Raw genomic sequence first — 19,273 nt, forward strand, 5'->3', positions numbered from 1 at the left:
TCTAATAGAACCTTAAGATCAGACTAAATTTTTTCACTTGCTACTTTGAGAAAAGCTACATGACTTAGACGTTAAGTGTCTGTGTTTCACAAGGACGATGAGACATGTTACCTCTGGGGAATTTTCAGAGTCAACACTTTCCTCAAGAAGTAAAATACACATTTATCCTTAACAGCTATCATTTATTATTTACCTATCTTCAGTTATTTCCTAGTTGGTATCATTGAATCTTATGGTTTTAAAGGTCATCTGTACACCGATGACTCCCAAATTTATATCTCCATAAGCATCTTTTATTCATCCAGTTGCTCACACTAACCATCTTAAAGTCACTCTTGACTCTTCTTCTCTTATACACTTTTATACTCATTCAATTACCAAGTACCAAGGTGTGCAATTGCTATATTGTATGGTAAGAGTGTATTTAGTTTTGTAAGAAACTGTCAAATCATCTTCCAGGGGGGTGGTATCATTTCACATTCCCATGAGCTGTGAAGGAGAGCTCCTGTTTGTCTACAGCATTAGATGTGGTGCTATCAGTATTTTGGGTTTTTTGTTTGTTTGCTTTTTAGTTTTATTTTTGTCTTATTTTATTATTTTATGATCTTCATTTTTTCCATTATAGTTGATTTACAGTGTCCTATCAATTTCTACGGTACAGCAAAGTAACCCAGTCACACACACACACACATTCTTTTTCTCACATTATCCTCCAACATGTTCCATCACAAGTGATTGGATGGAATTCAACTATTCCAAGAGGGGTTTAGTGATAGCTCATTGTTGTTTTAATTTTCATTTTCCTGATGACATGTAATGGCAGAGCATCTTTTCATACATTTATTTGTCCCCCTGAATATCTTCTTGATGAGGAGTCTGTTTAGGTCTTTGGCTGATTTTTTAAAATTGGATTGTTTATTTTTTTATTGTAGAGTTTGACTTTTGTGTATTTTGTATAATAGTCCTTTATCAGATATTTCTCTTGCAAATATTTTCTCATTAATAAATATCTCTCCACTAAAAAAAATCTGAATACTAAATTTATTAGGGCATTTTGTGGGAAAGAGGACGGAAAAACAGAACACAAATAGTTTTCTTTTAAGCTGATAATGTGAAGGCTACATATCACTTCTGCTCAAATCTCACTGGCTATAACTTAGTTAGATAGCAACATCTAATTGCAGTGAAGACTAGGAAATGCAGTTAAAATTTGGTGACATGAGGAGGACTTAATACTGAAAATAGTAAGAAAATGGATTTTTCGAAGACAATTATGAGACATCACACTACACAATACATAGAAATAAAGAAACAATTTTCACAAATTAAAAAAAATCCTGGGTTCTGTAAGTTTCCGTCAGTTTTAATGATATAGAAATACTGAGGGGTATTAGAAGTATAGGGGTATACAGTGTTTCTCATTATCTTTTAAACCCCTTTAAGAACTTTAAGAAAATATGGTTCACTCTGGGTAAAGTGAACAGGTGGCAACTGTATGATGTCTTTGGATACATCTATATTGCATTTTCATAATTATTCCTTTATTTACCGGCTACCTTATTTTTATGGCAAGCTATCCCAGCTTTTCATCTACAACAATGATGTAAAGTTTCCTTTAAAAATATATTTAACCAAAAGCAGAGAATCATATTTAAAGAAAAATAACAAGTAAATTATATTGTAGATATGAGATTTACAAGACAAAAATTATGAAGGTGGTATTCAAATGACTTAATCTATACCCGTTTGATGAACTTAAAATCTTCATTCTCTCTTTATTGATAGTTCCACATATATTAAATATGGCTAAAAGCAAATGAGTTACAGTTAAATATTTTCATAATTTCGAACGGTTAATATGCCTTCGTACTCTGAAATTTGAATGCACTTCCACAATGAGGTACAGCACCTTGATGAGAGTGAAATAAATACCGAAAATGTTTAGTGTTGAACTCCTTTCCCGAAATTAACATTTACTGGTTTATGACACTGTTAGCCTCAGTTCTGGCATCTGTAAGATGGGATATTAATACCTGACCTAATCTCCCAGATTTAAGTAGGAAACTGTTCAGCCAAAAATTAAGTATAAATGGATTTATAAATATAAGGGATCCACTTAGCAATAGTAACCATAATCCCAGCCTCAGTAATGCCATTTTAGTCAAAGTTTCCGACTGTGAATTAGAGCACTGTTATGGCGAAGGGCAAGGAAAGGGGCAGCGATGGGAACCCCTGGTCCAAGCAGTCAGAACCCAGTTCACAAGAGGACCTTTCTTCTACACTGGCACCAGTGGAAACTCTCACTGACTTCAAGTGCAAAACAACCCAAACAATACAAAGACCTATTATTGAGTATTATCCTAATAAATGTCTCTTTAGGGAAGTAGTCTGGGGGATACAGTGTTTTCATTTCTTTTAAGACAGTTATGCTACTAGTGTATATTTTATAATATGGCATTTTATAAATTATTATTCTCAATAGTATCTAAATTTATTACTATACAAACATACATAGACATACACATAATCTTTCAGGTATTTTCTCCATTATAAGAAATATGTCATTTTTTTTTCTACTATAGAGAAGAGAAAATTAACTCTCAGAATTCAAATGCCTTTCCTAGGCATTTACAACAAAGCAACACTTGAAATGTCTACCACATTTACAGATACTCAATATATGTTTATTAGATAAATGAATGAATGAATAAATGAATACGTAATATACTGAGAAAACTGAGAAATTTCATCTCCTAAAATGAACTGTTTTACTCTATCACATTTTTCTTCATTTTTACTGGGTCACAATTCCATAAAATAGTAAAAATGAACCCCAAAAAATGGTAGCTTATAAGGGCATTTGCTAATGGCCCAATAGGTTCTAGTATACCAAATATGTAGTTTCAAAATTACTTTATGTTTTCTGCTTTGTGCTCCAGAAGGACTCTTTGCACCACTACAAGTTGCCCTCCAGTTCTACTGCAACTGCCAATATTCACATCCCATTTAACCCACAGACTCCTTATAGGATCCAAAACAGGATGTTCGAATTAAGCAATACGTATAATGGAAAGGCTGCTTTATGGATTACTTAAAAGTATTCACGACTATAAATGTTTCTACTTTTTGATTTGGGACTTTTTATTCATAGTTCTCCACTCTTGAGATCTCCAAGTTTTCTTCCAACAAGTGATGCAGACCATGTATGCACAACCGTTATGCCTTTTAGACATAAATAGCTTAGAGCTCTCCCCTGTACCTTTCCCTCACTTGACTGCACCCTGAACACAACTGCTTGAGAGTTAAAGATTGCACTGAGCACTTGATATTTTTCTGATCCTTTCCTGTTTTCCATAATCCCTGAAAAACCATACTCTTTTGCAAGTATACCTGTTCTAGGGAAGGTCAGGACTTGATAACCTAGAAGACCACCAGGGCTAAGCCCAAATCTCTTGACACCAACTGCAATGACCAGAGTTCTCCAGAAGAAAGAAGAATGTGTGCCTGTCCCAACCCCGGTTCTTATGCAAAGCCTTGCTTTTCTCATTTAAGACTATAAAACATCCCTCAGTTCTTTCCCAAAGGAGAACAGTCTTTAAGGCATAGGCCCACTGTGACCTCCTTTGCCTGGCAAAGCAAAAATCACTCTTTTCTACTTCACCCAAAACTCTGCCTCTGTGTTTCAGTTTAGCACCAGTGAGCAGAGGCCGCTTTTTGGCGACATGGGGAGGCCCAAATCTATGAATAATGCCAGGGAGCTGTGATTTTAAGAGATTGTTGGTAAGGCCACTTGGCAAGATTGAAACTGTCAGAATGATATGGAATATTAGATGGAGATGGCAGTGAGTTTACCCTAAATTTAAATGATGTTTGGTGTCCTTCAAATTTTATTCCTAGATCTTATGTGTGTAGATCCTATTAGATACCTTACCCTGCTCAACTGACTCAAATAGGAATGAGAAATTTTAATGCAAATGTTCCTATTTGCTCTATGATACCTAGTATTTGGTCTCTGCTCACTTCTACTTACCTTAGAGATGTAGATGTCCTTCAATGACTTTCTGAAAGCTGACTGAGGAGCTGATTGAATAGTCAAATTCTTTTCACAATAGACAGCTCTACCAATGATCGGCTCCACCACACCTTTCCATTAAGACTCTATCTGACAAAGAATTAGACCAATTTTTCCAGAATGTCAAATAATTAGGGAATGCAAGCCTTGACAGAAAAATCTGTCATTAAAAGACTGTCGAAAGAAGGCAGTACCAAGAGAAAGAGGCAAAGTCATGTGACAAGGAGGTTGCTGTCTCATTTACTGCTCCCAATAGAAGAGGTGTTGTTCAATCCATTATCGTTCAAGAGCAGCTCTGAAGGTGGATTGGGTTTTTGAACACAGTTGGGTTAAAAAGATGACCATGGGGGGTTCTCGTTGTGGCTCAGTGGTTAACGAATCCGACTAGGAACCATGAAGTTGTGGGTTCGGTCCCTGCCCCTGCTCAGTGGGTTAATGATCCGGCGTTGCCATGAGCTGTGGTGTAGGTTGCAGACGCGTCTCGGATCCCACGTTGCTGTGGCTCTGGCGTAGGCTGGCAGCTACAGCTCCGATTAGGCCCCTAGCCTGGGAACCTCCATATGCCACAGGAGCAGCCCAAGAAATGGCAAAAAGACAAAAAAAAAAAAAAAAAACAAAGACCATGGGCAACTGGACAGGGGCACTTAGTGTACCAATCATGTGAACTAAGACTGCGTGTACTATGCCTTTTTTTAAATCACAGACACAAAATCAGTCGCCAAGCCAATAATCACCCCATTCCATTTTAACTGCAAGGAAACTCTGAGATGCTAGAGCAATTTTAACCTAACAAGATCACATGGAAGGTCAGCAAAGGGTTGTGGACTAAAGACGTCTCCAGCAAACAAAGGATGTTTGTGGCCATGAGCCATCAACCACTGCAACTGACCCCAGGAGTGTACCTTGAGGGGACTCAGGATGGGAAAGAACAGGATACTGCTGGCCCTAGACAGTTAAGGTGCATATCAAAGGAATGACTTCAATGAGCCCAGACTCTTGCACCTTCCCACACATAGAAAAACACTACATCCATTAACTTCATTGATAATAATCTTCTGATATTTTGACTACTTGGTTTTTGTTGCAAAAAAACCCTGTATATTCTGGATCCTCCCTTACCTCTTCAGAAAGGTCTCTCAGAACAATCTGACAGGCTGCCTTCCAGTCTTAAATCCTCAGAAAATCCTCTAAATAAAACATAATTTTCAACTCTTAGGTTATTTTGTTTGTTTGTTTTCAATCTACAGGGTGTTTGCAAATTGCCACATACTTTCTTGGGAGATAGCAAGAAGTAGTGGTCAAAAACAGTGCACTTGACTTCACTATTGAAATTTGATTCACACTTTTATCTAATGATGTACAACTATAACACTCAGTTGACTCCTGCTCAAAATGGGGATGGTTAAAGTTCCCATCTCAGATGGCTGTTGTTAGGATTAAGTGGAATAAGGAATATGAAATGCATAGTATATAGAAAGCACTCACTAAATGCTGGCTTTTAGAGGAGGTTCTTAGAAATATTGGAGATTTTCCTTGAAATCACAAGTCTTGCTTTCATGTCATGGGAAAACACTGTAGTTTGTTTACAGGTGCTAAAAACATGTGTTTCTTGGGCAAATATCCTTTACTTGACCTCATCATTCAAAAATGCACAAGCCTTTCTTATGTTTCTATTCCCCTGAATATATTATTCCCATTTTACTCCTTATCAATCACTCTCAAAAGAATATATTTAAATGAAATCAATCTCTGACAGTTCTGGCATTTTTCTACATCCTATAAATGACTGGATGAAAGACTCATGTCTCCTAACCTTTTCTAAATATTTGGTGCTAATACGAAACTCTTGCAGGTGATATTACCTCATCCTTACATCTTGCTTTTAATCTGTTAAATACCTTGCTTGCAGAGTCAACCTCATAGGATTTTAGATTTGCATTTTTTTCTAGGAGCTGATCTCCATTTATATCCTGCCATGAAGCAGCATGCACTAGGTCCACAGAGGACAGTCAAGCCTGACTGGCTGGCCTTGAAAGTACAACTCTAGCAAGTTAAACAGTTATCAGACCCTGCTGTGATCAGCCTCATTCCTCTTGCCCCAGACAGACAGACAAATCTGCTTATTTTTCATGCTCTGTCCACACACACAAACATAGCCACACGGCTGGCCTTAAATCTCATTAATCAAATGGTAATTTATGGCAAGTTATGTCTAATTCAAAGCAACAATTTGTTACTCCCCCCATGGCCAGATCCAGTCATTCTCTTTTTATTCAGAGTGCCTTAATGTTGCGGTGCCTAGTATTTGAAGTTAATGAAGTTTTATTGTATGCAAGCCATCTATATAAAGGGAGGGGGGTCAGCTAATATCAGGGCTCATTCTACGCAATGTGGTTTGCAAGGAGGCTGTTTTCAATAAGATGACTTTTATATTCCCAACCAGATGTGTTCAGATGATCATGACTATAGGATATTTGAGGAGAGCTGGAAATGTGTTTGACTTGGAGGCCAAACTTCTAACACATCATGGTGGTCTACTCTCATATATATATATGAAATGCATGTATGAATTCAAATCTAGACCACATTTCTTTTTTAAAATGTTTAAATGTAAAACAGAATTTGCCAAATATTAAGAATAACAGACAAATTACAACACTAAACGGGAAACAGTGAAATAACTGGTATCAGACTTTGCTATTCCTAAAGTCCACTGAGCATTTCCCACCCAGGCACCTTTCACAGCTCATCTCTCCTATGCCTGAATCCTCTGCCATGTGTAGAAGTCACTGCTTGCTCTACTTTCAGAAATCTCTTCTTCCTTCTTGAGTCCTCCAATTCTATAACCCAGGACTTCTAGAGCTAATATTGTTACCTTATTATTTGAAGCAATTTAATTCAGCATCTTCCCAAATTTGACCTTCAAAATTAAGTCTGAGCTTATCTGCCCACATTTCTGGAGCAAATTTTTTGTACCTAATGAAGCTCGCTTTTTCTTTCCCTACATGAATTAAGAATAAAAAGTTCACTAGCAGCAATAGTCAAAAATTGTCCATCTCAAGCATTTAGCTGGTGTTTTAATGTTCTATTGCTGTAAAACTAATGAACGCAAATAGTTAAAAACATCATGCATTTACTATCTTGTAATTTGAATAGATCAGAAGGCTGGGCACAGTGTAACTGGGTTCTCTGCTCAGTCTCACAAGGTTGAAATAAAGGTATTGACTAGGTTGAGTTTTCATCTGGGGCTTCTTCCTGGCTCATTCTGGTTGTTAACAGAATCCAGTTCCTTGTGGCTGCAGGTTTGGGATCCCCATTTTCTCTCTGGATATAAGCCAACAAGAGTTGTTCTCTGCTCTCTGCTGTGGTCAGTTGCTAGTTACGTGATACTAGTCAGGTCTGATTCTAGCACAAGGGTCTGTGGGAAGTTGACCAGATGCACTATGATCTGGGGCCCCTCTTTTCTCGGACCCCTAAGGAAATGTTCTGTGAGTGTGTAGTTCTGGAGGTCTCCTTGACCTCAGGAATGAGAAATAGGTGGTGTCAGTTTTATCCAAGCAGGATGAAGCTTTTATCTTGAAGTTATTGTCCACAGGGAACAGATTACAGTTGCTCAGCCTGGGACCCATCTATACCCTGCTTCAATAGGACTTCTGGTCTAAAGGTAGCAGAATAAACACATTTCTAAACATCATATCCTTCTATCCATCAGTGCAAAACAAAAAGAACAACAAAGAAAAACACGAGTTTCTTCTCTGATGAACTCTTAATGGCTGAGGTGAGGGGGATATATGGCCAAGGACTTGGATGAGCAGAGAAAGGTCAAAACTAAGGCCTATAGATGGGGACACAAATGAGAAGTCAACTGCTTGCCCACTTAATTCTGAAGAAATTCTGTGAGGTAATACACCAGACATCCATAAAACAGAAAAAAAAAGTTTGAAAATCTGCAAAAAGGGAAATTACACACTAAAATCCACCAACCCCACCCCAAGGGTTGAGTCCATCCAGGTGGATATGGGGATTATAATATGTGGAATGACTGAACCAGATTATCCCCAGTTGAGGCCATAGTGACTCTAAAAGAGAAATTCCTGTTATAAAATACTTTTTCCTTGACTAGTCTATGAAAGAAAAGAAGGTAAAGGGAAAGAAGAAGAAATTAAAAGAAAAAAAAAACATGAAGCCGTTTATATAAAAATGGATGATATGCTATCTTATTTCATTAATCAACTGGCCAGTGGTATGAGTGGACATGGTCAGTGCATGCATGTGTCTGGATGTATTATATATTTGTATTTTAAAGAAAAGCACATTTGGAAAACAAGTCAGTTTTTCAGAAATAGAACCATCCTATTAGCCACCAGTTTGGGGTTCACTTGTAGAATGTCCTTGCTTTAGGGACACAGACAAGATTAGTACATAAAAACTAGCTCAAGTGGTCCGCTGAGACAGACAAAAGAAAGGTGAATATTTGTTCACACACTAAACAGAAAAAAAAGAACAAGTAGTGAAAGGGAACATGTAAGCTAATTCTAAATGCTTTCATTGAGAAGTTCCTGCTTTGGTACAGCAGGTTAAGGATTCAGCATTGTCTCTGCAGTGGCTCAGGCTGCTGCTGAAGCAAGGATTCAGTTCCCAGCCCAGTGCAGCAAGTTAAGTATCAGCTGCAGCTGGGACTTGATCCCTGGTCTAGGAACCTCCACATAATCCACTTCAATATATGTAGCAAGAATAAAGGAGTTTAGGGTTTCCCACCGTGGCTCAGCAGCAACGAACCAAACTAGTATCCATGAGACTTGGGTTTGATCCCTCACCTTGCTCAGTGGGTTAAGGATCCAACATTGCCCTGAGCTGCAGTGTAGATTGAGACATGGCTTAGATCCTGGGTTGCTATGGCTGTGGCACAGCACAACAGCTGCAGCTCTTATTCCAACCCCTACCCTGGAAACTTCCATATGCCATTATAGGGTGCAGCCCTAAAAAAATAAAATAAAATAAATAAAGGAGTTCAAAGAAGAAAGAGGCTGTGTCCAATGGTGGAATCCAAACAGGAACATTGTTGCTGAGCACTTAGAAATGGGAAGGATTTCCTAGACCTGGTCAGGAAGGAGGAGGTATTATAAATGTAGAAAGGGCAGAGCATATGGAAAGATAAGGAAAAGAAAACATTGGAAAAGTTCAAAGAAACTCAGCAAATTAGTTTAAAGTAAAAAAAAATATGTGTTATGAAACAGGAAGAGATGACCTCAGAAAAATAAACTATAGCTGGATTTATGTGAGTCTTGAATGCCAAATTAAGACTCTAAGACAATAAAAACATAAATCATTATAATCATAATACCATACTGATATTTTCCTGCCTATTCTCTTGTATTTTCTGCTTGATTTAACCATACAATTGTTTCTGATATTGTTCCTGCAGAAGAAGGTGGTTATTATATTTTTTAAAAGTGAACAAATTAAAACCCATCATTAATTCAACAAGAAAAGTGCTGTCACTTTTAATTTCCCTAATTACACAGGGGAAGGCATTACTGAAAGATTTGGCAACATTTGAGAAAACAACCATTCAGAGTTAGAAAAATTAAGACCAAAGGATACACAATTTTCAGGGAAATTTCCCAAATCTTTCCAATAAGAATGGACATGGCCCATTCTTCATCCAGGCATGTTGACTTTTAATGTCACAATCCATTTGTAATATGGGTAAACTTTCAGGGTTAGAACAGATTGCTAGTGAAGGCTTAATGACCAGAGGTCTCAGAAAACTTGGCAACAAAATGCTGAGTATTCTTACTGAGTCTGGAGGAGAAAAGATTTAATTAGTGGTCATCAAAGCTCAAAGCAAAGGGTCAGCACACCTACTTAGCCAATGTTGAAGTAAAACTGTTACTGGGCTGCTGATTCCCCACAACCCTGCAAACAGGTAACCATGCTTCCCATGCTGAATCGCTTTTTCTCCTCTCTGTGTGAGTGAATAGTCTGCCAAATGGAGGAGACCTGCAAGATAATAAACTTGAACATGGACATACTTCTCAAAACTTACATGGCTTAGAGTGCCCACTACAACAGTATACTGATCCTAAACTAACTTGACTCAGTGTTGAAATTACATTCTACTTTCAAACTGTTGCCATTCTTGTGAGGGTCAAAGAATTTTATTTCACTTAACCTGATTTCTGGCCCAAGGAGATCTCTTCTCCCTCCAGAAGCATTATTTCTTGCCAGATAGGCAAGTATGTAGGATCCCTGAGGTGGGAGCAAGAGCAAAAGTATTTTTAGGAGGAATGGATCGACTACACACTATTCTAGTATGGGTTGGTTGGATAACTCTTGTTTCAAATCTTCTCCATTAGCTTGAAATTTCACCATCACTAATTCATTTGCATGAGTCTTATAGCTTTCCATTTTTTAGAGAACCCTTACTGAAATATATACACCTCCTGAAGCACTCTCAGGCTTTATCAGCTGGCCCCTTAAGGGAAATGGAATACAGGTTGTATAACTAGTTTGGAGCAGGAACATAAGCAGTAGAAAAGAAAGATATTAAAAGAAGTAGTAGATTGTTTCCATATCTTGGCTATTGTGAATAGTGCTGCAATGAACATGTGGGTGCATGTGTCTTTTTCAAGGGAAATTTTGTCTGGATATATGCCCAAGAGTGGGATTGCTGGGTCATATGGTAGTTCTATATTCAGCCTTCTGAGGAACCTCCATACTGTTCTCCATAGTGGTTGTACCAGCTTACATTCCCACCAACAGTGTAGGAGGGTTCCCTTTTCTCCATACCCTCTCCAGCATTTGTTATTTGTGGTAACCCAAAATGTTCATCAGATGATTGGATTAGGAAGATGTGATATACACATATACACAATGGGATACTACTCAGCCATAAAAAGAATGAAATAATGCCATTTGCAGCAACATGGATGGAACCAAAGACTCTCATACTGAGTGAAGTAAGTCAGAAAAAGAAAGACAAATACCATATGATATCACTTATATCTGGAATCTAATATAGGGCACAAAGGAACCTTTCCACAGAAAAGAAAATCATGGACTTGGAGAAGAGACTTGTGGTTGCCAAGGGGGAGGGAGTGCGATGGATTGGGAGCTTGAGGTTAATAGATGCAGACTGGATTAGCTATGAGATCCTGCTGTGTAGCACTGGGTACTATGTCTGGTCACTTATGATGGAGCATGATAATGTGAGAAAAAAGAATGTATATATGCATGTGTAACTGGGTCACCATGCTGTACAGTAGAAAATTGACAGAACACTGTAAACCAGCAATAATGGAAAAAAATAAAAATCATTACATAAAAATTAACTAATTAATTAATTAAAAGAAGTAGCAGAATGACAAAGGCACAATTTTCCTCCTCATCATCTTGAGTGAGAATGGGAGGAACATGCCATTGTCTGCAATTTAACCTTCTCTCCCTAATACACACTATTGCCATCTCAATGTCCCCTTTGTGAAATATCTCTCCATATCTTTTCCCCATTTTCTAATGAGATTTTTTTTAAGGTTGAGTTTAGAGTTCTTGTTTGGCTAAATATTTTCTCTAGATCTGTGGCTTGTCTTTTTATTCTCTTAATATGGGTTTTCTCAAAGCAGATGATGAAGCCAATTTATTGATTTTTTTTTCTTTTATGGATCATGCTTTAGATGTTTATATCTAAAAATTCTTCACCAAACCTTAGATCCCAACTATTTTTCCTATGTTATCTTCTAAAAGTTTTATAATTTATATTTCATATTTAAATATAATCCATTTTAAGGAAATTTTTGTATCAGGTGTGAGGTATAGGTTGAGATTCATTTCATTTTCCTGCAAAGGACATCCATTTACTCCAGTGAAACCATTCAGACCTTGAAATTTTTATCCCGGGAGTTTTTAAATTATGAATTCAATTTCCTTAGTAGTTACAGGGCTATTTAAATCATTTATTTATATTGAATTAGTTGTGATAGTTTGTAGTTTTCAAGGAGTTGTTTCATTTCATTGAAGGTGTCAAATTTATGTGCATGGAGTTGTTCATATTATCCCCCCTCACTGAAGAATCTGTAGTGATAGCTCCTGTTTCATTCTATATATATGTCATATATTCTTTTCTTTGCCAGTCTTGCTAGAACTTTGTCGACCTTTGCTATTTTCAAAGGACCAGTTTTTTGTTTCTTTGGCATTCTCTATTGTTTCCTTGTTTACAACTAAATTGATTTTTGCTTTTATATTTATTTCCCTCCTTTGGGTTTATTTTGTCCTTTTTTATTCTAGTTTCTTGAGGTGGAAGCTTAGATTATTGATTGAAGACTTTTCATCTTTGGTAACACAACTAATTAGTGGTGTCAATTTTCCTCTCAGTCCTGTTTTAGCTATGTCCTACAAATTCTAATGTGCTTGATTTTGATTTTAATTCACTTCATTTTTTAAAACTTTTTGAGACGTTCTCCTTTGCCCATGAATTATGATTAAATGTGCTATTTAATTTTCAAATGTCTGTAGATTTACCTGTTACCTCTCTATTACTGTTTCCTACTTTGATTCCATTGTGGTCACAGAAACACTCCATATAATTTATACAATTTTTTTGGCTGCACCCCACAGCATGTGGAACTTCTCAGGCCAGAGATGGAACCCATGCCCCAGCAGCAACCCAAGCTACTGCAGTGACAACGCCAGATCCCCAACCCGCTATACCACAGGATAACTCCACAAATTATTTTTAAATTTGTTGAGTTTTTTAATGGCTCAGAATATGTTCTATCTCATTCTATCTGAATGTGTATTCTGCTAGTGTCATTGCAGTGGTCTAAAATTGTCAAGTAAATCCTGTTGGTTGGTGGTATTACTGAGTTCTACATTCTCACTAATTTTCTATCTAAAAGTTATCATCTGTGGAGGGAGAAGTATTGTCTCCAACCATAATTGTGGACTTGTCTATTCTGCCTTTCAGTTCTACCAGGTTTTGCTTCACATATTTTACACATATTTCACATGTACATACACATTTAGGATTTCTATATCATCTTTGTGGGATTCTATTATTATGCACTGTCCCTTTCTGTCCTTAGTAATTTCTTTGCTCTGAAGTCAAATATAGTCACTCCTGTTTTCTTTTGATTAGGGTTTGCATGCTGTATCTTTTCCATCCTTATATTTTCAATCTACCTATATTATTACATTGGAAGTGAGTTTCTAATAGACAGCATACAATTAGGTCTTTTTTTATTCACTTGGCCAACCTCTCTCTTTTAACTTGTATATTTTGACCATCCACATTTAACATATTGATATAATATGGCTTAAGTCTGCCATTTTGGTTTTTTTAATTTTTTCTTCTGTCTTTTCTCTATTTTTTTTTCTTCTACATTAATCGAACATATTTTAGAATTCCATTTTAACTTCTCTTAACATTGTATCTCTTTGCATGGCTTTTTTAGTGGTTGCTCCAGATATTTATATCCATAACTATTCCAAGTCTATTTGTGTGGATCACTTCTCCAGGATCCCCACTAGGTCTCTGTGGATCCTAAGGGGCAGGGAGAGGGTCTCCACGGTACTACTCCATTAGTGACCTCCACGTTCACTAGCAAGGAGAAGGTGAGAGAATAGCCTGACTACTGCTGAACAGTTGTGCAAGTCCTGACATTCCATGAAAACTCTGACATCACCCTCATGAGGACTGGAGGGGTGCTCTGTTACTTTATGTCAGAGGAGAAGTCTTATCTCTACATGTAGTCTGTACTGATAGAAGACCCTCATTAAAGGTGAGCAGTAGTGAAAGAAAGTCAGGACTTGCTCCACACTCAGTCTTCTTTGACCCCACTGCCATGGTGGGGAAAAGGGCAGGTTGAGATGCATCCTTATGTAGAAGTCTGGGCTTTTCATTTGACCTTTACTGGCAGATAGATTGGAGGCAGATTTTTTTCCTATGGTGTTTGGTTGGAATAGAGTAGTTATTGTCTATAGAGCATTGTCCATTTTTGTTAGGTCACCCCTTTTCTTGTGGCTAAAGAGAATAAGTTTCTATTAGCATTGAGGGGTGTGTGTGTGTGTGTGTGTGTGTGAATGTCCACTGGCATTTCTGGTTTATCAGTGTCCACTGGCATTTCAGGTAACCAGAATGTGGATATATGAGGCAAAAGGAAATCACAGGAAATGCACCACCATACTTTTCCTTGGATTCTGAGGTACCAACCTAGTCATACTTCTCTTCAACTTTCTGCCAGTATATAATATATATAATGTGTGCAGTTTATATATAATGGGCAGGGTTTTCAGTTGTACTTAGATGAAGAAATAGGGCAAAGTATTTGTACTCCATCTTTACAAAAGGGGAGGTCTAATTGTTATTTTAAAATGTAAGAATAAATATGTTTAAGTTTGTTTTAATTTCTAATATTATAACATAAATATATATAACCCACATACATAAAAGTTTTTCAAAGTCCTCAAAAAAATTTAAAGTGTAAAAAGATCCTAATACTGTAAAACTAAGGAATCACTGTTGCAATTAACTTTTCCCCAATGAGTTTTATTTTATTCATAGTTGTCAAAACCTGGAGTTCCCATTGTGGCTAAGTGGTTAACGAATCCGACTAGGAACCATGAGGTTGCGGGTTCGAATCCTGGCCTCGCTCAGTGGGTTAAGGATCCGGCGTTGCCGCGAGCTGTGGTGTAGGTTGCAGATGTGGCTCGGATCCCACGTTGCTGTGGCTCTGGGGTAGGACGGCAGCTACAGCTCCAATTCGACCCCTAGTCTGGGAACCTCCATATGCAGCGGGTGCCACCCAAGAAATGGCAAAAAGAAAAAAAAAGGAAAAAAAACCCCTAATTTTAGGGAATTTCCATTCCAAATCCCCAATCCACCCTTCTCTCCCCCTACTACCTTCCCCTTTTGGAACCATAAGTTTTTTAAAGTCTGTAAGTCTGTTTCTGTTCTGCAAATAAGTTCACTTGTATCTTTTTTTTTTTTTTTGATTCCACATATAAGTGAAAGCATGTGATATTTGTCTCTTGCTGTCTGACTGACTTCATTTAGTATGATAATTTCTAGGTCCATCCATGTTGCTGCAAATGCCATTATTTCATTCTTTCTTATGGATGAATAATATTCCATTGTATATATGAAACACATCTTCTTTATCCACTCCTCTGTCAATGGACATTTAGGTTGTTTCCACGTCTTTGCTACTGTATAAAGTGCTGCAATGAACATTGGGTACATGTATCTTTTCAAGTCATGGTTTTCTCCAGATAGATGCCCAGGAGTGGGACTGCTGGATCATATGCACCAGTTTACATTCCCACCAATAGTGTAGGAGGGTTCCCTTTTCTCCACACCCTCCCTGGCATTTACTGTTTGTAGACTTTTTGATGATGGCCATTCTGGTTGGTGTAAGGTGGTACCTCATAGTAGTGTTGATTTGCATTTCCCTAATAATTAGTGATGTTAGGCATCTTTTCAATTGTTTTTTTTTTGTTTTGTTTTGTTTTTTTGTGATCTGTATGTCTTCTTCGGATGTCTCTTTAGTTCTTCTGCCCATGTTTTGATGGGGTGTTTGTTTTTTTGATATTGAGCTGCAGGAGGTGTTCATATATTTTGCAGACCAATCCCTTATCAGTCACTTCATTTGCAAATATTTTTTCCCACTCTGTGGGTTATATTTTCGTTTTGTTTATGGTTTCATCTGCAGTGCAAAAATGTTTAAGTTTACTTAGGTCCCACTTGTTTACTTTTTTTTTATTGTTATTACTCTAGGAAGTGAGTCTGAAAAGATATTGCTGCAGTTTATGTCAGAGACTGTTCAGCCTGTTTTTCTCTAAGAATTTTATTGTATCTGTTCTTATATTTAGGTCTTTAACCTATTTTGAGTTTATTTTGTGTATGGTGTTAGAGAGTGTTCTAATTTCATTCTTTTACATGTAGCTGTCCATTTATTCCAGCACCACTTACTGAAGAAACTATCTTTTCTCCATTGTTATATTCTTGCCTCCTTTGTCAAAGATTAGTTGACCATATGTGTGTGGGTTTATTTGGGGCCTTGCACCTGGTTCCATTGACCTGTATTTCTGTTTTTATGCCAGTATCATACTGTTTTGATGACTGTAGCTTTGTAGTATAGTCTGAAGTCAGGGAGCCTGATTCCTTCAGCTCCATTTTTCTTTCTGAGTATTTCTTTGGCTATTCAGGTCTTCTGTGCTTCCATACAAATTTTAAAATATTTTATTCTACTTCTTTGAAAAATGCCATTGGTAATCTGATAGGGATTGTGTTGAATATGTATATTGTCTTGGGGAGTATAGTCATTTTGACAATATGGATTCTCCCAGTTCAAGAGCATGGTATATCTTTTAATCTGTTCATGTCATCTTTGATTTCTTTCATCAGTGTCTTGTAGTTTTCAGAGTACAGGTCTTTTGTCTCTTTAGGTAGGTTTATTCCTAGGTATTTTACTCTTTTTGAAGGGATGGTTTTACTAATTTTTCTTTCTGATCTTTGATTATTAGTACATAGAAATGCAATTGATTTCTGCCGATTTCTCCATTTAAGACTGTTAGCACTTGCCTTATATACTGAGGTGCTCCTAGGTTGGGTGCATATATATTTACAATTGTTATTCTTCTTAGATTGATCCTTTAATCACAAATGTAATGTCCTTCTTTGTCTCACATAACATTATCTTAAGGTCTATTTTGTCTGATATGAGTATTGCTACTCCAGCTTTCTTTGGACTTCCATCTGCATGGAACATTTTCCTCCATCCTCTCAGTTTCAATTTGTATGCGTCCCTAGAACTGAAATGGGTCTCTTGAAGACAGCATATATATGGGCCTTAATTCTATGTCCATTCAGCCAGTCTATGTCTTTTGGTTGGAGCATTTAGTCCATTTATATGTAAGATAATTATTGATATGTATGTTCGTATTGCCATTCTATTAATTGTTTTGGATTTGTTTTTGTTGGTCTTTTTTCCTCCCTTCTTGTTCTCTTCTCTTGTAGTTTGATGACAATATTTAGTGTTGTGTTTGGATTGCTTTTTCTAATTTGTGTGTCTATTGTAGACTTTTGGTTTGTCGTTACCATGAGGTTTTGATATATAAACATATACTTCTGCAATAAATTATATTGTTACTTAGATTATTATAGAACTAACAAGACTATGCCACTATCTCTTTTTACTTTTTACTCCCTGTCGCAGAAAAATTCCTTAAACCTCAAATTTTCAAATATCTTAGGATACCAAATAGAAATATACAAATATCTTAGGATGCAAAATAGAAATATAGTATTTAATTTTAAACTACATGTTGATGCCAGAAAATGTCCATTTGTCTCAAAATGGCTGCCAAAACAGGACAATTACCCTCCCTGAGCCTATCCCTAAGCCTTGACTGTGTGATGAGTGTCTCCTCTACAGGTTTTCCACCTTTCCTTAAAAGTCAAGCTAGGCATGTCCTCTTAGGCTTACCTAAGACCAACCCCAGCCAGCAGAAAATCTTAAAATTTTTCTCAGGTCTATGGTAGTGTTTTAGCCACATTTTCTCTCTCCTTCTATTAGCTCATCTTCTCCATCATGAAAATCAAGAAAGAAAAAAAAATCTCTGCTGTGATGAAAATACTAGAAAAAGTCCCAACATTTGAATGGCTAATCCTAACAAAAAAGCAATTCATTCTTTATTCAATGATTTAAAAAAAATTTTATTGGGAACCTATTATATACTCTTCAATTATATAATCACAGAGACTGCTATATAAAACAAACTGAAAAATACTCATTTCCTTAAAAATATTTTTTTTCAAATACAGTTTTTAGAAGAAACCAAACATGTAATTTTCCATCTCAACATATCCTGGAATATCTTCCATACACTAATCTCATCATGAACAAGCTATATTTTAAAAGCACAAAACAAACAAAAATCTCATATGTAACATTAAAAATTTATGTGGCAATGATTTTGAAAAGTTATGTGAGAGGGAAATATTTTCCCATGGAAAATATGCATTTGAAAATTATCTCCTTACTACATATACTCTTAAAAAACACCCAAAGTTTGAGTTACTAACTCAATTCCTAGATGTCTCATAGACCTATGACTTCCTCTCAGTCAACAAATTTTAACTCTAAAGGGAAAAATAAAAGTCTAATTTTCAGATTTAAGAAAAGAACAATGTCACCAAGTTTATGTGAAAGAGATCTCTCGTTTAAGAGATCTAAAGCTGGGGCAAGCCCTGAAGAACAAGTTAATTTAAAATGGCCCAGAGTCCCTTCCCCATACCACATGCAGAACATTCCACTTCCAGCAGTGCTCTGTTACAAGACAGGACTAAGAGATACAGAGGGGGAGGAGAACATATGCTTAGCAATAGAATATTAGCCACAAGAGAAGAACAGCATCTGAAGGGCAAAACTGATCATACTCTCAACAGATACCACCAATATTAGAAATATATTTGCTAATTTAGGCAAAATAGTTCCATAGGGAAATTTTTTTCCTGATATGTGGTTAACGTAGCTTCCCTTTTTATGACCACCTCTTCCTTCTTCTGGACCCCCATAATTTGGTTTATCCCCAGGGAACTTGCTTATGATTTTCAATAAATTCCTAGAAATTACTGAAATTACTATGTGGCAAATAAGACAAGACTTATACCACTAAAGTCCAAGTTTGGCATCTTTTCCATAGAACCCAGACTTCGTTTCAGGATCCTTCACAACACAACCCTTCTCTATGGGTCATTCTAGAACGACACAAGAACTTATTTTCCATCTTTTCCCTAAGGCATGAGTTTAACCACATAAAATACTTATATTTCTAGCTTATGCCTCCTTAACTACTCATAATCATATGCTTCATTACTATCTCTCACTTCCTTTCTCTCCCTCCCTCTCCCTCTCTCTGTGCCTTAACCTCAAGACATTTCTTCTTCATTAAAGTCTATCGGTTTCTTCTGACCAGTTTCAAAATGTACCGCTTCCACAGAGCCTCCTCAACATCCAGCAAAAGAAAATTTCCATTTCCTAAATTTATTATTAGCAAAGCCCAAGTATGCAAAAGTTTGACTTTCAATCTCATGCTCAAACATATACAACCTTATCAACCAAACGGAGAAAAGAGCATGTGAGCCAGTGGACAAATGCACATAAATGTCTGAAAAATGTGATATATAACATATCTGTTAAA

At 36.8% G+C, this 19,273-nt stretch overlaps 1 long non-coding RNA gene across 12 annotated transcripts in view; it reads right to left on the reverse strand.

Moving 5' to 3' along the window:
- The window catches only part of LOC102159324 (uncharacterized), a 538,926-nt gene that overhangs the window by 357,764 nt on the left and 161,889 nt on the right, over positions 1-19,273 (reverse strand). The gene's annotated exons all lie outside the window — the stretch shown is intronic.

The sequence above is a fragment of the Sus scrofa genome, chromosome 4 (assembly GCF_054392235.1).
Source record: "Sus scrofa isolate SSC_HxYL_T2T_F1_AM1 chromosome 4, Sscrofa_HxYL_maternal_Yorkshire_Landrace_v2.0, whole genome shotgun sequence".
Lineage (NCBI taxonomy): Eukaryota > Metazoa > Chordata > Mammalia > Artiodactyla > Suidae > Sus > Sus scrofa.